General features: G+C 34.0%; 1 protein-coding gene across 3 annotated transcripts in view; it reads left to right on the top strand.

Moving 5' to 3' along the window:
- Positions 1–17395, top strand: part of mnb (minibrain) — a 159620-nt gene that overhangs the window by 99488 nt on the left and 42737 nt on the right. The gene's annotated exons all lie outside the window — the stretch shown is intronic.

Raw genomic sequence — 17395 nt, 5'->3', positions numbered from 1 at the left:
TTATTTCGTAATCAAGTCAGCACCTTAGCGGAACTGGCCAGAGCTTTCTCAAAAAATAAAAATAAACCACACGATATTTACCAGTCATTCGCTGGCAAAGAAAGGAGATCCTGTTGCTGGAATAAATTTCAAGGAAATGTACCTTGGAAATTACACTAGTTCTTGGAAAGGGCAATAAGTGAAAGTAAATTACATCCTGTTGCTGAAGGATTCTCAGTACTTAAACTTTAGAGAATGCTGGTCCTTAATAAATTTGTTTTTTCTTTAAAAAGGACACTTTCATTTTTTAATGTACCTGAAATATATGAATCCTTCATTTACGTGATTCCTGATACTTTTATTACTGGCTTAAAGACAACGCTTTTTGCTATAGTTATTTCATATTAAATCTTTTACAATAATTAAATCGGTAATCGAAGTAATAAAAACTCTAAATAGCGAAACACTGCGTTTAATATTTATTTTCCTTTCCTTATAGTTCTGATTTTTCAAATTCTTAATTTCGAAATCAGCTTTTAATTCACGTAAAAGCTATTGCTCAAAATGAGTGTAAAGTGTTAAATGAAAATGTAAAAATATTGCATAATTTAATTAGTTGGATTTTTTAGCTGTTCCGTAAAGTTCGAGTCCCGTAAGTCCATATTGGTGTGAGAAGAGCTGTATAGAGTAGTCGTTTGTTCTGTAGAAAGAGTTTTGAGCGTTTTGAAGAGTAGTCTGGCTAGAAGTTTGTATCGTTTGTTTAGTTCGGTGCGTTTAAGTCTCGTATGGGGATTCCAGGTAAGTCTAGGTACTTTCCAAGGTACCGCACATGGTCGGCTGGTGGGATAGGTGTATGATGTAAGAAGACCAGGTGGTGGAGTTTGACGTTTGAGTGTGAAGACTATGTATTTAGACTTAGTTGGGTTAATTTTTATACGCCAGTTTTCTAACCAAGGTTCTATTGAGCTGAAGGTGGGATTGTAGTGAGCGTACTGCGAGGAGAGGGTCAGAGTGTGTGGAGTGTGTGTGTTATCAGCGAGGGTGTAAATAGAGGTATTAAGGTTAGAAGGTAAGTCGGCAGTGTAGATTGTGTAAAGAAGAGGAGCTAAGACACTTCCCTGTGGCACACCAGCAAGGACAGGATAGATGGAAGAGTGAGTAGTGCCTTGGAGAACTTGAAAGAATCTGTCAGAGAGATAAGAGCTGAGTATGAGGTAATAAGTGCTAGGAAGGATGCGTTTGAGTTTCCATAGTAGACCTTCGTGCCAGACTCGGTCAAAGGATTGCGATACATCGAGGAATTAGGAAAAATGGGTACTTCCGGAAGGAATGGTTGTTTGTACGCTAAGCTGCATTTCCTGAAGAGATCCATTAAATAGGGTTTGGATGTCTGTGTGTCTTTGAATAGAAAGTCTCAGAAAGGATATATCTTTTCTTTTTTTTTTTCAGGATGTTGTTTAGGTTTATAAGTTTATTCCTTTTTGTCAGAAGGATTTGTCCATGAGACTTTTTTGTTTTTATTAGGGGAAGTAATAAAAAAAAGATCTGTAAAAAGAATTAGAAGTTCGAGCCATGTATAATAATGCTAGCTTGAACCAGCTGTCCGCGAAAACGTTGAATACGTTATGAATATGGTGGTTGGGTTCGTGAACATACGTTACATATAGTAAAAGTTACCGTTATTATGATGGCCATAGAGAAGATTTGTGGATAATGCGAGAGGGTTGCACATATTATAGTACACCTATACCGACAACAAATTCTACTCCAGTAGTGGAGCCGGTGATGTGTTGTTAGTTGATGATGGGAACCGATTGAGGGATGATGTTAAAGGAGAAAGAGTATGGATAGCGTATGTCGATGGTTTATAGTAAGGGTTCTATTATGCAAGCCCATATTGGCAATATGAAAGCACAAGGAATTGGTAGTGTTAGTCGAAGGAAAAGGTGTTGTATAAGATAACATCATGGGGTCGGTTAGTTGGTATTAGCTTGGAGGAGGAAGGGACCGTACCTAGAAGAAGTAGAAGTTGGAGAGAGTCCGACAAGTACTACCAAAATTAGAGAAGTGATGTGAGGGGCAGCATTGCCATTCTTGGCACGCACCTCTCTCTAGGTACCGCGAGCTGTCTCTCCTTTATCTTTGTGTGAACCTTAAGAAACATTGTGGTTATATAATATGAGATGTGTTCGTGTGTGCTAGTTTTACGCGGGCCTCTTCTACAACTCTTCAGCTTCTCAACTACCACCTCATTACCCGTTTTCACTCCACAAACCTCTTACCACGAACAGAGATCCTTTGTCTTCCTCTAATCCCTTTCTGTGTCCTATGTTCCGGACTAGTTTGTTTGCGACTGTAACCAGTTTCTTCCGAACATCCTTCAATAGCCTTAAACTCTGAATTATCAATAATTCATGTACCCTCCCAATGCTCATACCTCGTCCAAAATCTTCTTACCAATAAACTTTTCTAGACCCTCTTCTGTCGCCTGCCTTCACCATTTCAACTTCCATCTCCTCGTGTGTCCTAACTAGTTATCATAATGCTGACATGATTAGTTTGAAGTCACAGCTTCCAAGATTATGCTATTTTTAAATCTAAGATCATTGGCGGCCGAAGTTTTTTTTTTCTTCCCAGTGCACTGCCGACTTCATCGTGATCCATGTGAACGGGGTCTCATCTGTCACTGAGTTTTTTTTGAGTGTTTTCAACAATAGTGTCCACCATCGAACTGAGTTATAAAAAGCTCTTAGGAAGAAGAGGCAATTTAAAGACCACCAGCTAGATTCGAACACGGGATTTATCCAACATGTCTACCACTGAGTTAATCCCTTTCCTAATTTACGTACTTGGAAGTTTTAAGTAATTTTTTTTAAGAAATAATCATTTTATAATCAAGTAACCTGTGACTAAGTTACCTGTATATTTTACGTTACTTGTGGAGTAAATACGTATTTTTCTAGGTCACTCTAAAGAGAACATGTGATATAGAATAATTACAAATTTGTGTAACAAATGTTTGGTAAATATTCAAAATAAATAAATACTACACTATAATATGTATGTTTGTACATTGTCGTATACGTGTTTGAATGAAATTTGATTCATCTCTAGTACATAAATCTATTCAAAATCATTATTTTTTTTAATCTGTAAAATACATACGAAGGTAAATAGAGTTGTAGAGTTATTACTAGTTTATTGGAGGTCAGATATTTATAGCATTCAGCAAGGTCACTTACCCTCCATGTTGCTAACTAAACAATCATAACTTTATCGGCTAAACAATACTTATATTATAATTATATATGTTTGGAACATGTAAATGAATTCTACTGAATTCTATGAGCAGTTGCCTAGTCAAAGAATGGAAAAAGTGTATCTAATTACTGTTTGTGAGGAAAGAGATTAGCTGAGTTGTGGTAAGAGTATATACTGGTCTCTTAGGCCAGTGCCTCTTAGATTTTTCTCTTACAGATCACTGTCATGGCGATGGTACAGTGTTGTCTGATGGACTATCATGTTACGAAAAATCCGGAGGGCGGCAAGTGTACTGTAAAAAGTTACACGGCCGACTATATAACCCTCAGATGTTGACGCGCCTTAAATTTAAAAAAAACAAAAATAATAATAAAACAAAATACTGCTTGTGTGTCTGTCGTATCAGTCTGCATTTAGAGCAGTTTCGTAAGATATATCAAGGAACCATATTGGGTCATTCCATGTCAAATCAACACAAAAAAAGACCATTTTTGACCTCACCATCTCGGATTTTCTTGAAATTTGGCACATGTGTACTATTGGTATAGACTTGGAAAAATATGAAATTTTACTGTGATAAGTCAACTGGTTTATGAGTTACAGGGCTGTAAAGTTGCCAAAAATGGGCTGAAAAACAGGGAACCCCGTGTTTTTGAATTACTGTAGAAGCTTTCCTAATTGAGCTACAGGCTTGGGATTGGTGTCATTTTATAGCATATATAATGCCCTTTCCTGTGATATGCGACACCATATGGGTTAGGATAAATAAAGTTTGTTAAATTTAAATTTAAAATTTAAATTTTAAATTTTTTAAAAAGTACATATTTTAAAATTTTAAAATTAATTCCATGAATAGCTAGTAGTGTTATGAATCACTGGGCAAAATATTAATTTGGGACGACAATGGCTTCATTGTTAAAAAAATTTAAGACTAAAGCTCCAATCCGATTAATTCAACTCTGAATTCATGTTAATACAATAATGCTAATAATAATTCCACTAATAAGTCCAAAGTAAAACATACTGTTAAGTAATAGGATCTCTTTAATATTTTAAGCTTGAAAAGGCTTCATTTGTTTGACATGCATCACTTTCTAGTAGGACATATGTAAGTTCTTCCAGTCAGAGTCACAGGATCAATTTTTATCAAAACATCCACTACTGAGACCCAAAGAATATCGGCATTTCTTGGATGCGAGATGATTTAGAGAGTCCAGCTGGATGAAGAAAAGTTACTTTTACTTCATCAAGTTCTTCATTTTTCTCTAAAACATATCCAAGCCAAGCCACCAGTTTCTTTATAGACTACACTGATATACAACCTGATATGGCGGCTAATTTTAGATTATCAGGGAATTTTGAAACTTCCATTTCGCAAGCTTCTGAGTTCATAGAAAAGTTTTTAAAGTTTTTAACCAATATTTTGGATTGACTTCTGGGAATGAAAGCATGGTATTGCTGTGTTCCTTTACTAGCCAATGCTTGAGCAAACCGATTTTTTAAAAAACACTCAGATTCAACATAGTCTTCCTGGGTTGAATATGCAAAGTCTATGTTGGTGATGTTTTCTACTGCCCACTCAAAAAGTTGTAGTGAAGTTTGAATTTGATTTTCATAGGGTCGTTGCAAACTGGCACGAGCTGCCAGACTCTTTACCGAACCCCCTACTCCATCACAAGGCCGTTTGCCGACTTAAACCAACTTAAAGAGGCTGTTTGTTATCTCACCCAAAGAAGACTGTTCTTGAACAAAGATATTGAATTGAATTATTTTTGTATAATTTGATTAACTGCATAATTTCATTAAAATAATATATTATAATTAATATGAATAATTACTGTAATCATAATTATTAATTCTAAAAATGATTTCAAAGTCAATATTTTAAATCTTAATAATTATTAATTATGATTCATTGATTCATTATTACTATTTTCAATTAATTTATTACTTTAATTTTATTAAAATATATTTTCCATGAAAAGGAGCTTTAGTCTTAAATTTTTTTAACAATGAAGCCATTGTCGTCCCAAATTAATATTTTGCCCAATGATTCATAACACTACTAGCTATTTATAGAATTAATTTTAAAATTTTAAAATATGTACTTTTTAAAAAATTTAAAATTTAAATTTTAAATTTAAATTTAACAAACTTTATTTATCCTAACCCATATGGTGTCACATATCACAGAAAAGGTCATTATATATGCTATAAAATGACACCAATCCTAAGTCTGTAGCTCAATTAGGAAAGCTTCTACAGGAATTCAAAAACACGGGGTTCCCTGTTTTTCAGCCCATTTTTGGCAACTTTACAGCCATGTAACTCATAAACCAGTTGACATATCACAGTAAAATTTCATATTTTTCCAAGTCTATACCAATAGTACACATGTGCCAAATTTCAAGAAAATCCGAGATGGTGAGGTTCAGACCCCGTGTTGATTTGACATGGAATGACCCTATTCATTAAGTTACTTATTTTTAGTGAAACAAATAAAATTAAATTAAATCCCAGTTGTTGGTTTATTTATTTGTCATATTTTTTATTATTTTTTTTTAATAAGAAAAAATAAACTTTTATAGTCTAAAGATCGAAGAGGGTGAAAACAAATTGTAAGAGCGTTTTGTTGTGACTCTAAGACGTCAGGCTTCCCTACAAAATAGTCATTTCTTTATATTGATCGGTGTCTCCATTTTAAACAATTTAAAGGTACTTTGAAATGTTCAGCTAAAATTTCAAGAATGTAAATTGTAAAAATGATATTAACTCCTGATTTTGCGTGATCTCTTTACTAATAAATGTAAGAAAATAGAAACTATTATAATACTTATCTAAACAAAACCCATTCAATGTTTTATTGGTTGATAAACTGTATTATTTATAAGACGAAAAGTGTTATTTCCACTTTTATGATGAACTTCTAAAAACGTTTTCGAAACTATGAACCATACTGTTCTAGTTCAATCTAGCTCTAGTCTAGCTCAATCTTTACTATCATTAATTCATATTTAATCGTACTCTTTTAATTAAGACATATGTTAACTAGATAGTTGTTTTTATTGCTTGTAGTTTTGTTACCTTGTCTTGTTTGTTATTTAACTTTTTACAATCATTATCTCATTTCTCGCTTCATCTCTTTTTTGTCGTGCTTATACTTAAAAGCAATATTATGTAGATATGTCTCCATAAATTGTAATATCCAACTAATAAAGGATCCAATCAGGGCTTAGCCCAATCCCTTAAAAACTCTCTTACTGTCAGGACCCACCACAATCACAGGAGCTGAAGACAGTCCTGCCTGCAAGGCACGCAAACAGCTAGGGACCAATAAAGGAAAGAGGAGGCGCCTATTTTGGTTCTACTTACTTACTTACAACTTCTCATTTTATAAAGAACTTCATTATGTCTTTGCCAAGTGACATCCAAATAGAAAAGTAATTTTGTGGTAGTTAGGATTTCTTTGCTTGCCTTCTAAAATATTTGTAGCAAATCAATTTATTGAAGAAGTCCTAATACTTTTAAGGATTTCAGCGCAGCCTTTCTGTTCAAGCATATAAAAATCACTTTAAAATTTGTGCCAGTTAGTCCGAAATTAAACAAATATAATAGCAAAAATTACTAACTTAAGGATTCAAAAGGAATCGGTCCATATAAAAACAACAACTCGTGTTTTTGCCAACTTTTCGACCAATATATTGTCTTCTTCAGGGACTGGATAATACAAATACAAAAATACAAACAATTTAGAGAATCAGTAATACAAAAATGAAAATAAATAAATTAAATATAATAAATTTTTTATAATTATTGAAACTTACGTGGCTATGCGGGTTGGTTTGAGTTACAGAAACTAAGCGCCAGAACTGGAGAACAGGTACGTATATACAGGGTGAACCAGTAAGTATTGTCCATAGGCCCACTGTGTGTAGTACATCTAAAGTGGAGTTCAATGACGTATTGGCCAACTTCATATTTTCCACTGTTCTTGAGTGACGTCACTTTAATTTTTTTTTTCTAAAATCATTACTTTTTTCCAATTAAAATTGGAATTACTCAAAAAGTTTTAGTCTGAATCCGATTCTGATGACACGGTTAGAAAGACAGATAAATTTCCTAAAAATTGATACCATTTCGAAGTATAAGTTATTCTCCAACAGCCTCAAACTTCCTCCGGATGCTGTTAAAGTAAAAGTAATAGAAATTTTTAAGAAAACTCATTAGGCTCTTATGTGATCATTATCCGACCTAGGTGCTGGGGCACTTTTTATAAAAGTTTCCTTGTTTAATAGGCTTTCTAACGGTATATCATTTTCCAGGTTTACTTTTATCTTCGTATGAGAAATTATGTTTGTTTTACAAGAAAACGTGTTCACGAGCACTCAACAGTGTTAGTTTATCAAGTTGTTTAATTCATTGAAAACTCTTTTAGATGGACCAATAGTCAATTTTAAAGTAGGCTGTCTTAAAATAAGGAAATTAAAGACAAACATTGGAGAAACCAAAAAACCCCTTATGAACTAAATACATATGAACCAATTGGTCAGAAGTAAATAACGTAACTCAAACCAACCCGCAAAGCCACGTAAGTTTCAATAATTATAACAAAATTTATTGTATTTAATTTCATTTTCATTTTTATATTACTGATTCTCTAAATTGTTTGTATTGTTTTATTTGTAATATCCAGGCCTTGAAGAAGGCAATATATTTGTCGAAACGTTGGCAAAAAGACGAGTTGTTGTTTTTTATTTTTGACCGATTCCTCGCCAATTTTGAATCCTTAAGTTAATAATTTACTGTCTCGAAACCAATATATTCTGCAAAAATTTCATTAATATTTTAGCGTAAGTTCTGCTATTACAAGAATAACTTCCTTTTGATGATAATTTTGCTCAGAGAAAGAAAGGCGAACACAGAAGACTTTGAAGAAGTAAAACAAAAGAAAAAAAGTGCATTTGTACTAAAAAAAAAAAAACTGTGTGCATAAAACAATATTGCTTATTTGCTATAACATACTGGAAGGTGACGAATTGTTTATAAAAGAAATCAGAACAGAGAATATTGTTGATGGAGAATATATAGCGATGAGATGAGAGAGGTTGGTAGAAAAAGCGCCACCTAGTTAAGAAAGTCGGATCAAGTCACGTTCTTCGCTGCTACTTTTCCTTTGATTTATTATTGGCTTCTTCCAAACTTGCTACCATTCTCCTCCATCTTGTCCCTTTTCAACTTCACAATACAGATAATGCTGGCCGCCTCCAATGCCACCATCTACTAGAGTAACCAAAATTTTTAGTGAACATTTCTCTGTAGACCTTTTTTTTCACCATCTAAATTATCAACGTTATCTTCCAAATTCTCTTTTTTCTTTAATCCATCTTTATTGTAAAGCTTCTTTTTATGTAGTTCTTATCTATTTATGGGGTTTATACTTTCTCTTATACTCCGCTCCAAGAAGTATTGTATTCGTGCAAATTTTTTTACTCACAAAGTAAGTTTATTGAAAGTTATCTGGAGTACGAAGTAGTTAATAGAAATAGTGTATCTTATATTTTTGTTTGATTATGATAATTCAAAAGTGGATTACAGAGAAAGTTCAAGCTTGATTACCCTGGAACAGGAAGTCTGACGACTCTATACTGGGTTTTTTCCTTCTGATTTACATCAACTTCTCGGTACAGCCAGCTTTGGCAAGTTTTCACAGTTCTTATTCCAGTGTGGTTTGGAAGCATACATCGCCTAGTGTACAAGCGATTCAGTGCGTTACTCTGACGGCTTCATGTTTGGAGGTGTTGATGCCGGGGTATATAAGGCCTCTAGGTATGACCATATTTCAGAGCTACTCTTAATAAACCTTTTTTGGCAGACTGAATCATAAGTCAGGAAATAATCAGGTCTTTAAACTCTTCAAAAAAAAGTCTACTTAAAGGGAGATGGCTTAAATCCTGTCGATAATTGGTAGGCCAGAATAAGTAATATCTTATGTCTTAGTCATTCGGATTATAAAGACTCACTTCAGCATGGCCTTGCGGCTATTAGCTTGATCGAAGGTTTTTCTTTATTTCACAGGCCATTGTACATTGATTGAACAGACTCAACACATCGTATGGGCCTTGCAAAGAATTCTATACAAGAAGAAGAAAAGGGTCTTCACCATGGTTGTTTGCCTGTACGAAGGACTGATTTGGTCCAGGGTTCGGCTCTTGAAAGAAGAAAATTTCTAGCTTTCATACTTTTTCTCCAGTAGCCTCTTAGCCAACTCCTAAGTTGAATTATATAGACAGGACTGTATGGGAAGCCTCCTCTTAGTCTCGGTGGCATAGGCTTTCTAGAGATTCGATAAACCAGGGTTTCATCAAGATTTGATTTTTAGATTTTGAAAAGCGGGACCCATGGCCCCACGGCACCGCAGCCACCAGAGGCTTATTGTAACTTCCCTCTAAGTCTAGTAGATGAAACCTCCCCTTCTAAGAAGGTTTAAGGGCTTTCCCTACCTGTGCCATCTGCACTATAATCTCCTCTGGTCTCAAGGTACCAAAGATTTCGTAGCGCAGTCTCTCAATTGCAACGCAATCGAATAACAGGTGAGAGGCCGTTTCTTCCTCTTCCTGGCACAATCTGCACAACGGTTCCGAGCTAATAAGCCCCCACCTTGTACAGGTGCTTTCTGAATTTGCCGTGCCCCTGTGAATAGGCCTGTAATCACAGTAATCTGATTTCTGTCCATGCCCAGAGTCACTTTGGTTCTTTGTTTTCACAGCCAAGGGCATGACACTCATGCTGTGTTTGACCCCAGGAAGCATCACCCAGTACTTTTCATGTTCTCTCCAGATCCAATCTCTGAGAGCCTCACGAACTGCACACCTAGGGTTTCATCAAAATCCTATTATTATTATTATTATTGTTAAATGAATTATTTCTTGAAAACTACTCTGCTATGTTCCTGTTATTCACTCTCTTTATTAAAACTTTATGAATTTATGGCGCTTTAACATCGGACGTTGTTGGCGCCCATGGAACCTCTTCAGTTCCTTGTGAAAGTTTAATAAAAACTAATTACAGTTGATTGGATAAGTATAATTTGAACTTTTGATTCAACTTTTGTATCAGTATTTATAGCAAGCTAGGTATTCCTTATAAAGAAATGGAAAATCCCGACAACCAGTAGTCGGTACTTTTTTAAGTAACATCGCTGATCTATAATCGAGAACGACTACCATAAAATTAATGCAGACATAGATAGACACTTATAGAACTGCATTATCTATAAATAATTAATTGTATTATCGCATGTCTTAGTTCATTTAGAACTAGCTATTTTACCACTTTTGACAGGTGATTTTAATTAATTTTTAAAAAAAGGACATGAACCTCCTAGGGGACTTCTCATATCCACGAACTGTTCTCATATCCATCTAATACTTGTATTCAAAGTAGCAAATCCACTATAAATCTTACAAAATTTATTCAAATGATATTTCATCAGCTTTCTGAAGATTTCTTTTTTTGAAAAATAATTTAAATGAAAGGTGATTAGTGCATTTTTTGGGCAGTTTAAAACCTCTTAGTAAAGTACTGGACTACCAGCAGACTATTTTTAAACAATCGTGGCAGTTTCTCTTAGTCTCTTATGTATCATCCACTAAATAAGTTTGAGCTACTAGCTGTCTGCTGTTAGTTTGTGCTGTAAAAGAAAGCACCTGTAATGATACGAGGGTCGTTTGAAAAGTGCGTGCAAAAATAAAAACTACTTAATTTTTTGGGGTAAACCTTTTTTATTTTTCAACATAGTCTCCTTTTAGGCTTATACACTTCGCCCAACGCTGCTCTAGTTTGTTGATCCCTTCCGAATAATAGGATTTGTCCAAGTCTGAAAAATAGCCATTCGTTTCTGCAATCAACTTCTCGTTTGAATAAAATCTTTTTCCCGCCAGCCATTTCTTCATATTGGGGAAGAAATAGTAGTCCGAGGGAGCCAAGTCTGGAGAATAGGGGGGAATGTGAAACGAGTTGGAACCCTATTTCCATTAATTTTGCGACCACAACTGCTGAGGTGTGAGCTGGTGCGTTGTCGTGATGGAAAAGGACTTTTTTGTGGGCCAATCGTGGGCGTTTTTCTTGCAGCTCGGTTTTCAAACGGTCCAATAACGATGAATAATATGCACCTGTAATAGTTTTACCCTTTTCCAGATAGTCGATGAGGATTATTCCTTGCGAATCCCAAAAGACAGTCGCCATAATCTTTCCGGCCGAAGGAACGGTCTTCGCCTTTTTTGGCGCAGATTCCCCCTTGGTAACCCATTGTTTAGATTGTTCTTTGGTCTCAGGAGTGTAGTGATGTATCCATGTTTCATCCACAGTGACGAAACGACGCTTAAAGTCCTGCGGATTCTTCTGGAACAGCTGCAAACCGTACTTACACGATTTCGTTTTTGGTCAAGCGTGAGCAATCGCGGCACCCATCTTGCGGATGGCTTTGTCAATATGGCCACTCCGAAAATTTTGAAACCACTTATAAACTGTTCTAATCGAAGGTGCAGAGTCACCATAATGTTTATCAAGCTTCTCTTTAGTCTCCTGAGGCGTTTTGCCTTTCATAAAGTAGTGTTTAATCAACACACGAAATTCTTTTTCGTCCATTTTTTGAAAATCACTCGACTTCCTCGATTCAAACGAATGCCAAACACAAAGAAATAGACCGATCTGGCTGAAACTTGGTGTGTGTTCTTCCAAGAGATGCTACTAACTAAACATAACCTCGATACGCGCCAGTAGTGCTATCTCTCTGACTTTGCACGGACTTTTCAAACGACCCTCGTATTACATTTTCGGAATTAGAGTTCGGTGAAATGTACTAAAAAAGAAAATGGTTTAGTTTTGGTGATTATTGTTGATAAAGGAAGGGAATAAAAAATTAGATATCAGATTTGTTTTTAATGATTAACTAAAATAACTCGTGGTCGATAAAATAGTCATCGATCTATATTATATATTTTAACTAATCCATAAAAAGAATGGAGAAAATATGGCAGACTTGAAAATACTTCCAGTGTAATCAATGCTTTAAAAAATAAAAATAGTTCAAATTCAGTGCACTAATTTTAGGTGTAAGAGCCGTGTCCAAGTTCCTGAAAAATTAAGCAAACAGAAATAATGTTTAACTATACTTCTAGTTTGTTGTCTATCATAGTAGAAATAGTGAATGACTAGTTCGGCTGGTGGTAAACGTTTCTTGATTTTCTTAGATTCTGAAATTTGGGCAAGACTAATGAAAAGCGGAATAGAGAAAAAAATCTCGAAAATGTTTTAAAGTTGATATTATTTATCACATTTAATTTTTTTTTGTATATATATATCGTTCACCATTTTTAAAAAATAATGAAACCTACTAATTGAATGTAGCAGCGAAATTAAACCATAATTATTATTTGGCTTTAACTAGTTAAAATCTATTTTCAGTTAGTATTAATTAGTTGGCAACAATGATTGGCATAAATCGATAATCGTTTTCTTAATATTGACTTTTATCACGTGGATGACCTTTTTTTTGGTTAAATCAAAATTCTATGGTATGTAATTAAAAAAAAAAATTAAGGAAGAAGATACAAAAAATAGGAAATAGGGTCTCATTAATAGTTTTACGTCCTCTTACTCCTAAACAGTGGGAGTAATGGTGATCATATCTAATTTTTGGATTTTAGTAAACGCAGGTTATGTCTTATATTTTTGAGGACCTGCCTGAGGTCGAAAAAGTAGTTTAACACTTTTAGTTTCCCCTTAATGTGGGAAATCCCTCAACCTAAAAGTACTAATTTACTTACCAGATTTTCCTCGAAATAGGTTTTCACGATGAGGAATTTTCTTTGTACTTTGTGCTTATAGCCTAAAACTTTTTTTTTGTGTAATGTAGTTCTGAATACCTAGTTTGAAGACAATGATATTTAAAAAATATATATAATTTCACCTAGATTATAATCTTGGAAGGAGGTTTTCTAGTTTATTTTTTGTTCTAATTGAGGAGGGAAACTAAATAGAAATCCATAATTACTGCAGGAGAAATACCATTCCTATGCCATCTAGATTTTAGACTAAGATTTATTGAACAAACTCTAATTTTATTGAAAGACAATGGCCTTAATCATACTTTCAAGTATAGTAAGTGATTTCCTGCAGTTGAGATCTCATGAAAATGATAATACAATTATTTGTAAGGAAATCAAAGATTATACGACTTTCTTCTTTCAAAAAAGTAAGATAATATAAAAACAGTCAATAATAAATGCGAGTGGATTCTAAAATTATCAGAGCAGAGAAAGTTCAAGGTTGAATAGATCAAAAATTGCATCTGATTTCATCATTTGAAGTAGGAAGGTATTAATTGCAATTTAAGGTAAGACAAATGGCATAAAATTTACCCTTTGAAGCATTATTACTTAAAATTTAAAAGCAAATGCGTTTTTAAAAATAAATATATGTTTACATCTACTCGTTTATGTATAAAAGTCAGGCAACCTCACGATAGCCGAACGGTTAGAGGCGAGTGCTGCACAGCTGAAGTGTATTGTTAGCACTGGGTTCGATTCCCCGGTCTCTAGGCCTTTGATTTTATTTAATGTTTAATGTTGAGGACTTTACAGTAAAGATTATTGCTACTTGCTAGTCGCCTCCGTCTATGACACCTAATTTAGTAGTTACGACGTACAGCTTGCCTGAAAAAGTATGCATTACTCTTTACTTTTTGTTGTTTATATATAAAAGTCTAAAGACATTAGAATATATTTGAAAAGTTATTTAAAAAAATGATGAATCTTGAAACGAGTATTTAAAAAAGAAATAGCTCTAAATAAAAGCTACAGAAAACTTGGATGGATTAAGGGTAAGTTTAAAGTGAAAAAGTGGAGATACTTTATGTATATTTTAACATAACCGAATAGTGTTAATTACCATTTCGCATGCAAATTGTTTTCTTTACTGATGTAAGTGAGCTAATAACCTGTACTGCAATACTGTAATTACTGATATTGATTTAATCACCTTAAATTACTCAAGATGGCTTGTTTTATAAAGTGCTTTTATTTATATATATACACGCATTTTTTTCTAAAGAGCTTAAATTCTAATTCTGATCAAACCTTCCGCCATTTTCGTACTTTTTATTTTACTTTTACACTCAATTAGTTCCTTTTTTAAATTGACTAGTAGGTATTAAATAATGTTTTTCTGCAACCATGTAGGGAAGTTCTCATTACTCAATTAAAATCAGCTGTGTAATGCCCAACTTCCCACACTAGTGGGGGGAAATTCCCATTAGTGTCACTTTCCGCACTAGTGAGTGGAAAAACTTTATTGTGCTTCCTTGATATAAGAAGTTTTGTTATTAAATATTTTCTGTAAAACTTTAATAAGCTTATTTAAATTTATTTTATCTAAATAATTAAAAAACGAATATTAAAAAATAAAATAAAAATTGAAAGGAATATAGAAATAAAAATAATACTTTAATAAATAATTAGATATTTTTAATTATAACAGTTAAAAAGGTAATAGTGTTTAAAATGGATTCTAGTGATTCCTGTTTAAAAAACACTCCTCCATCAATAAAAGTAACAGCAGAAAATGTAATAAGTAATGTAAATACGTAAGTAATGTAAATAATTGTAATATAACAATAAATGTTTATAATAAATAAATTACTTTTTGTAGACTGTAAAATGAAATTTTTAATTTTTTTAGTTAATAAATCTAATGGTTGCAGAAAAAATATAATATTTAACTCGAGCGTAAAGTATTTTCCTCACACTCGGCAATTTGCACTTGCACTCGCCTCGCTTCGCTCGCTCGTGCGTGCAAACCCTGCCTCGCGTGAGGAAAAATACTACTTTCCACACTTGTTTTTTTTTTTTTTTTTTTTTTTTTTTTTTTGAGCAATGAACCTTTCGGTTATTATGCTCTCTATCCCACTTCTCTCCTCATCCCTTCACGGACCACACACAAGGTGTAGATCTTCCTTCCAAGCTATATTTCATCAAACAGCCTGATTTGCTTCAAAAACCCGATCACCCTGTTTATCTGAGCTGGATCATTCCCAAGGGTCTCCGCAATGTCGTTTTGAATATTATTACTCCATCGAGCCTGTTCATAGGACGGACATTCAGCAATGACATGCTGCACGGACAGACAGCTGTTACAAGCGTTGCACAACGGGGTAGGCTCGCCACACATCAGGTAACCATGCGTTAGCCTGGTATGACCAATTCGCAGCCGAGCCACTACTACCTCCTCTCTTCTAATTGACCTGTAAGCTGAGTCCCAGGCGTGCACAGGTTCCTTAATTACTCTTAATTTGTTGTCGGTTACTCCACACTTGTTAAATAAATAACTATTTTTTAATAAATTCTTTCTATTATAATTTAATTCTCTAGTTTTAGGTATTTATATTTTTGTGACCATTTTTTTTTGTAACTATGATTCCTTAAAATTTTGGGTTAAAGTAACCATAGGTTAGGGGTTTTCCCCCATTAAAAGGGCCCGTGTTTCTCATTATCGGGTTACTTTAATGATGTAAAATGACAATACTTGTTGAAACAAAATTTTATTATCATTTTATTTAATTGCACTTGAACCCTAATAAACACTTAAGCAAAAAACCCAAATGCATACCCTATACCGGAAAACTCTTCCTACTCTTTATGTCAACAGCATTCATTACAGTGCTCATTGCGAATCAGATGAAATATCTCGCCCTTTATCTGGACCAGCGAAGGTGTGAAAGTATAGACAGATACAAAATGATGAAAAGACTGCTTGACAAACGCACTGAATTGACTGTAACGAACAAAAGAAAAATATTTAATACTTGCTCCTATATGAAGATACGGACCCCGAAACCATACGGAACAGCGAAACGAATTAACCTCAACCAAATACAAACCCTAACCCAAAGTACCACAGCAAATACCCCATTCTATATCTCCAACCTCACTATCCACATCAGACCTAAAGATTCTCTCTATCGCAGACATAGCCTAACCCCGGTTACTTCCCGTAATTCCAGGCCAGTTTCCCATTATAATCTTTTTAATCCCGCTCTCTCTTTCATCTAAAACACTTCCGACTTACTCTGAGGCGTCCGATCGTCGTCCTTAGATTGGTCTGATGCATATGTCTGCTCTGTAACAGCTGCACTGGACTAATGGCTCGCATTGCTGGTTAGTCGCCGCTCACGTTACCACGCCTAATGCATGAATTTGGGTTGTATATTGCATATATATTATCATTTATTCACCATTTCTGCTTGATGCTGCATCATTGTATGCAGTTGTGAAATTTTTGGAATCTTTTGTCCTGCAATTTTGGTAGGATTTATTTTTTTTCTTAATATAGGACCTGCTGAGCTTTTTCTACAAGTTTATTGTTAACAGGAATTTCAGAAATATTTGATGCTGTTTATTTTTGACTTTTTATTTTAAGTTGTACGCAATGAAAATTTAGTATATGGTTTTCTTGCACCCTTTTTTACTAAACTATTTATTTAATGGACAAAATGTTGCTCTCTATTGAAATTAACTTAATAAAAATATAATATATTCCTTACGAGTTGCAAATAAGTAGATAGTATATCAGCACGAAGTATATATCCTTTGTAAGGGAAGAGATCCTCGCCAGTGGTGAGTATACGATGTATATTTATAGGAAAGAAAAGACTAGCCCAAGTATTTGAGACATGATAACATTTGAAACAAAAAGGACTCGACGTGACATTTCGTCTACACCAGATGGACGTTGAACTTTAATCTAGTGCAGGTTCCTACAGGCACATATATATAAATATATATAGTGTTACCTCTCTTTTTTTCAAAGAGAGAGAAAATGATTCCATCAATAAGCTCTCACCTCTTATAACCTCACTGAGCTTACGATCCATATCAAGAAATTGACTTCTTGTTTTTTGTTTTTTTTTATTGTCATTCGGCGGAAGGAAAATTTGTTAATTTTTTTCTTAATATTTTCCCATCAAGAAAAACCTACAGAAAATATAAACTACTGTTAGGTTTATAAATATTTATCTATAAATATATCTTCAAGAATCAAGTTGATAATAATCGCCATGCTTTTGTTTTAAAATTTTCAATAAGAAATTTACAATCTT

Source organism: Rhodnius prolixus, unplaced genomic scaffold (assembly GCF_049639745.1).
Source record: "Rhodnius prolixus isolate KJV_2025 unplaced genomic scaffold, Rpr scaffold_3, whole genome shotgun sequence".
In the NCBI taxonomy this organism is placed as follows: Eukaryota; Metazoa; Arthropoda; class Insecta; order Hemiptera; family Reduviidae; genus Rhodnius; species Rhodnius prolixus.
This window is presented reverse-complemented; position numbering and strand designations above follow the sequence as displayed.